The sequence below is a fragment of the Petaurus breviceps genome, unplaced genomic scaffold (genome assembly GCF_028583685.1).
Source record: "Petaurus breviceps papuanus isolate PSGF00001 unplaced genomic scaffold, PetGlider_PUasm1.0 90881, whole genome shotgun sequence".
Classification (NCBI taxonomy): domain Eukaryota; kingdom Metazoa; phylum Chordata; class Mammalia; order Diprotodontia; family Petauridae; genus Petaurus; species Petaurus breviceps.
This window is the reverse complement of record NW_027187369.1, coordinates 2,733,672-2,739,671: the sequence shown is the minus strand read 5'-3', so window position 1 is coordinate 2,739,671 and position 6,000 is coordinate 2,733,672. Positions and strand designations below refer to the sequence as shown.

Here is a 6,000-nt window from a genome sequence, read left to right as displayed (position 1 = left end):
TCTCTCTCTCTCTCTCTGTCTCTCTCTGTCTCTCTCTCTCTGTCTCTCTCTGTCTCTCTCTCTCTCTCTCTCTCTCTCTCTCTCTCTCTCTCTCTCTCTCTCTCTCTCTCTCTCTCTCTCTCTTTCTCTCTCTCTCTCTTTCCCTCCTTCCCTCTCTCTCCCTCTCCTCTCAGTCTTTCTCTCTGTCTCTGTCTGTCTGTCTGTCTCCCCCTCCTCTCTGTCTGTCCCTGTCTCTTTCCCTCTCTCTCCCTCTCCTCTCTGTCTCTGTCTCTGTCTCTCTCTGTCTCTCTCTCTCTCTCTCTCTCTCTCTCTCTCTCTCTCTCTCTCTCTGTCTCTCTCTCTCTCTCTCTCTCTCTCTCTCTCTCTCTCTCTCTCTCTCTCTCTCTCTCCCTCTGTCACTGTTTCTTTCTCTCTCCCTCTCTCCCCAATGGAAAGCCCTTTCACTAACAAGCCCTGCCATAGTGGGCTCCCTAGTAGCTGGGTAGACCAAGTAGCATGGCTTTAGAACACAGCCATCTACCTGCATGTCACTCCTTGTATAAAATGATAATTCTAGTCCACCATCAGTAGGACAAAAGCTCTGAGCTGGTAATGGAAAAGGATTTGTGCTAATCTCCCCATGCCCTTTCATGTATTCTCACCTCTGAGCAGTGATACAATGCTATGAGATACCTGGTTAGAGTTAGTGATTCACTCTATAGTCATGAGGCACCATTCTCAGAGCCTGTTGCTAAACACAGTTCTCTTAAACTATTTTATTCCTCTCCTTCTCTCATGTTTACCTGGGGCCCTTTTATCTCTTGCTTTAGTAAGATCATCATATAATGTGAGCTTCTTTGTTTCCAAGTGTCATTATACAGCTTTATTTCTTCTCTCTAGTTCCATTCATCCATACATTAATTCAGCAAATATTTATTAAGCTTATTTCTATTCATTCAAAAAGCACTTATTAAACTGTGTTGTGCAAAAAAAATGGAATATTGAAGAAAAAGGAAGAAAATGGAAGCTGCAAATTACAGGCTAGTAAGCTTAACCTAGACTGCTGGAAAATTTTTAGAACATAATGTAGAAGGGTTGGTTGGTGAGCATCTAGAAAAGGAAGCTGCAGTCATGGTAGCCAGTATGACCTCATCTAGAGCGGATCATGGCAGACTTCATTTCCTGTTTTTACAGGTTACTATACTAGACTGGTAGGTCAGGGGAGTTTCATAGATATGGTTTACTTAGATAAAAAAAAAAACATTTGACAGTCTTTGACATGCTCCTCTTGGGAGAAAGATGGAGAGATATGGGTTATAAAAACAACGTATTTTTATATATTCAGTACCATTCTGAATGACTGACAAAAAGATAGGTCCAAGAGGTCCATGTATAATTGAATTGAGTGTCTGTGCTTTGTCCTGTCCTGCCTAATGCTTTTATTAGTGACTTAACTAAAGATATAGCCTGCATACTTGTCATGTTTGCAGATGACTCAAAGCTCAGAGGCAGTGTAAGCTAATGTTATTGACAGTTATGCTCCAGAAAAACTCTTGATGTCTTAGAACATTGGGTCAAATCAAACAAGAAATTTAACAGGAATAAATGTCAAGTCTCACTTGTGGTTTAAAAAATCAACCTCACAAGTACAAAATAGGGAGACTTGGCAAGATTACAGTACATCTGAAAGATATCTGGGAGGTTTTAATGAACTACAATTTTAGTATGAGTCACCAGTGGGATATGCCTATCAAAACAAGCAATGCAATTTCATTAAGAGAAACATAGCTCCTAGGTAAGTAGAGTTCATAGAATCATAGATCTAGAGCTAGAAGTAATCTTAGGGATCATTTAGTCCAAAAGTCTCATTTTACAGTTGAGGAAAACTCAGGCAAAGAGAGGCAAAGTGGCTTGCCCACGTACCAAAATGGCTTGACCAAGGGCCCTGGAAAAGCCAGGATTTGAATACAGGTCCTTTGACTCAAATCTTTCCACAGCACCACCGTGCTTACAAAAAAGTAAGAGGAGTATTTAATCAAGTTTTTCTGAATTGAAATGTAACATTTGTTTTAATCAAATTTGGAAACTCCCTCCTTCAAATGGGAACAAAAATCTAGGGGTACTCAAATGTTCAGACTTTCTTATGTTTTACTTTTTTTTTTTTGCTTTGTGGAGGGCAATTGGGGTTAAGTGACTTGCCTAAGGTCACACAGCTAGTTTTGTGTGTGTGTGTGTTAAGTATCTGAGGCAGGATTTGAACTCAGGTCCTCTTGACTCCAGGGCCAGTGCTCTATTCACTGCACCACTTAGCTGCCCCATGTTCAGATTTTCTTTTGCCAGACTTCCATCACAAACTGCTTAAGGTACAAAAGACCAGGTACTTTAGTCTTCTATTTGGTTCTAAAATAGTAGAGTAATGCTGCCCAAAGGATGGGGACAACATACTAACCCAGAACTTTTGATGAATAGAGAAATTAAAGTTATTTCTTTTTTGTTCTTTTAAGATTTTTTCTTATTTTTATTGACATCTTTGGTTTCTATGTCTTATTAAACATATCTCCTAATATATGTCATATTCTATAAACATAGTCTTTCATCTCTTCATTTTTCTCAACTCTTCTTCAGAGTTCAGTTTTGAATTTTTATTGATATTTTCCCCACTTTACATTTTTGTGATCATTGTGTATATTGTTTTCTTGGTTATTTTTACTTCCCTCTTCATAAGCCTTTATGTACTTCTGGTTTTCATAATAATCATGTCTTTTAACAAAGTAATATTCCATCACCGCAATATATCATAAGTAGTTTTAACTGATCCCCACTAAATGGTCGTTAACATTTCCAGTCAAATTACTAACATGATTTCAAATTCTTTTCTAGTATGATTAGACTAATTTCTCAGTTCTACTAACAGTATATTAGTGTTTCTGCCTTCTCACAAACCCTCAAAAATTGACTATTTCCATTTTTTTATCTTTCAAAATTTGATGTGTGAAGTAAAACCATGGATTTTTTTATTTGCATTTCTTGGTTTTTTTAGTGATTTGGAGCTGTCTTTCTTATGGTTGTTATTAATTGTAATCTTCTGAAAAAATGTTCATCTCCTTGGACTTAGGAAATGGCTCTTAATCTTGTACATTTGTGTTTGTTTACTATTTATCTTGTATACCAAGACCTTGTCATAAAAAATTTGAAGCAGGGGCGGCCAGGTAGCACAGCGAGTAAGAGCACCGGCCCCAGTGTCGGAATGACCTGGGGAATCGAATCTGGGCTCAGACACTTAGCATCCACCCAGAAACACCTGGCCACATAACCTTGAGCAAGTTACTTAACCCAAATTGTTTAAAAAAAATTTGAAGCAAATATTTTCCAGCAGACAATACTTTCCCTTCTTATCCTATTCACATTCATTTAGTTTATATAAAAACCTCTCAGTTTCTTGTGATTAAAGTAATCTATTTTATCTTTGGGAACTTCCATATCCATTTTTGAGATCAAGAATTCGTCCCTTAACTGTAGTTATGAAATTCTCTTCTAATTTTTGAAAAATCATATGACCATGTAATTCAGATCACAAATTCATTTTGAGTTTATTGTGGTATAAGGTATTGGTCAAAACCTAATTTCTGTCAAAAAATAGTTTTCTGATTTTTCCAGCAGTTTTTGTTAGATAAGGAATTTCTTTCCCATGAAGCTTATTATATTCTTGGATTTATTGAATATTGAATTATCGAGGTTAATTTTTCTAATTCTTTATTATCAAGTCCATTCCACTGACTTTTAACTTTTTTAACCATCACTAAATAGTTTTAAAGATTGCTGCTTTTGTAATATAATTTAAGGTCTAGAAGTACTATTTCCCTTTCATTCCATACTTTAAAAAAAAATTTCTCAGGGGCAGCTAGGTGGTGCTGTGAATGGAGTACCGGCCCTGGAGTCAGGAGGACCTGAGTTCAAATCTGGCCTGAGACACTTTGCACAAAAACTAGCCGTGTGACCTTTGGGCAAGTCAATTAACCCCAATTGCCCTCCAAAAAGTAAAAAAAAAAATTTTCTCTTAGATACTAAACCTTTTGTTATTCCAAATAATTTTTCTTTTTTTTACATTATTACTCTTTAATAACACATCAGCTGTGATGTACATACATCATTTTAAGTCAATGTGATAGTAATGGAATATAAAGTTCCCCCTGTATTGGCTTGGTTTTCAAACTGATTGTGTTAAAACCCAGAGCTTGTTAATCCCACCTGTGGGATGGACTTGTTGACTTGAAAAGAGAGACACAAACTGGGAGGAGCTGGTGACGTAGATTTGGAGAGACAAGAGAGAGGCAGAAGAACTTTTTGGAAGCAGCACCTCGTGGAGGCAGAGAGAGAGACTGAGAGAATTGCTGGGGGCCACTTTGAATTGCCCTGGACTTTTGAGACTTGCCCCCTGAGCTGCCAAGGACTGAGGAGACATGGCTGTTTTGCTGGTACTTTGTCTGTTTTGATGTTGTTTTGCCAGATTTGTCCACTGGTGAAAGACAGTCCTTTTGTTGAAGAAGTCCTGGAACCTGGCTGTTCGCTAAGAGCTCCTGAGACTGTCCTGCAGACAGAGAGTGAATACTGTCCACTGGTGAAGGACAGTGCTGTTGTTGCAGGGGTCTGGGAACCTTTCTGTTGGTTCAGAAGCCCTGAAGAAGGATTTTCTTGTTGTATGTTTACAGAAATCCTGGGAGAGGGTTTTGCTAATGTTTTCAGGGGTTCTAGGACTGTTCTACAGACAGAGGATGAATTAATGAAGGGACTGGCAATGTATCTTGTGGCCTTGCTAAGCCTTGTCTCCCCAGGAACTAAGATTGCTGAGAACTTGCCTCTGTCAAGATGAAGAAAAGACCTCCATTTGGGTATTAAGTGCTGTGCTTGGACTTGATGTGACTCTGGGGTAGATTCAATTGTGATCCAGGGGTGGGGAACTTTTGACCTTTTTGTGTTCTATGGTTGAACAAATGAATGTACTTTACTTATGTTTGGAAACTAATCTCCATTTGAGAAGAGGGGCTTTGTGGTGGACTAAATGAAGGTACAGCCTAGGGGTGGAGTAGTATTTAGAACAGGGACTTTGTAATTGATTGATTGATTGGAAGGTCCTGGGGTGGGGTAGTACTTGGAGATTATTTAATCACCCTTAGTAAATGCTGTATTTTGAATGATGTCATGTTTTAACCTTCTCTGTTCTTAACTTCTCACTGAATAAAATGGAGAGCACCTATGCTGGTATTTTGAACCTTGGGAAGTTGCCTTTTCTTGGCATTACAGTACAGTCAATGTCCATCATTGTTGTCCTTTAGCAATGAGTGTAAGACGTAATGAGATTTTTCCAAAAGCACTTTGCAGCACCTCACACATTGCTCATATACAGTCTCAAAGTCAGAGTCATTTCCATAACATGAATCTTCAGTAATAAGTTGTTTCTGTGGATCGTAGATTCCAAGAAATTCAATTTTAGCTTTGCAGTTTTTAAATTGATTAACTTTTCTATTCAAATCTCTCAAATTACTTTCATCCATAGTATATAGTCAAAGGTCAGGAAATCTTCTTTGGTCATCTGCCTGGCAATATGATTCATGCTAAGTTTCTTCATGCAGGTCTGCCCTCAATAATCAAGGGGGTTTCCTATTTTATATGTCAATGTTGCTACACTGTCTATCCACTTATCTGAAATATTTTGCTCAGCTAACAATTTCCTAAAAACTGCTTCTGCTATAGGTGACCAACACGTATTACCCAGACACACGGACAGCACAGAGCTTGTTCCCTCTGTGGCCATTTTTAATTTCCTACTTCCAAATGCATTTTGACATTATTTTGTCTAGTTCTATAAAGCATCTCTTTGACCTTGATTGGTTCAGAACTGAATCTGTAAATCAAGTTAGTTATCGTTGTTTTATTATGTTACATGACCTTACCATATACAATGACTACCCCTCCAATTTATACTTTCAATCATTTCTTTAAACTGTGTTTTGTAGTTGTAGT

The 6,000-nt window shown here is 38.0% G+C and overlaps 1 protein-coding gene and 1 pseudogene across 1 annotated transcript in view; one reads left to right on the top strand and one right to left on the bottom strand.

The window, feature by feature from the left end:
• Positions 1–6,000, top strand: part of TENM1 (teneurin transmembrane protein 1) — a 782,231-nt gene that overhangs the window by 598,892 nt on the left and 177,339 nt on the right. The window lies entirely within an intron of this gene.
• LOC138150551 (low molecular weight phosphotyrosine protein phosphatase pseudogene) lies at positions 5,286–5,804 on the bottom strand (annotated as a pseudogene).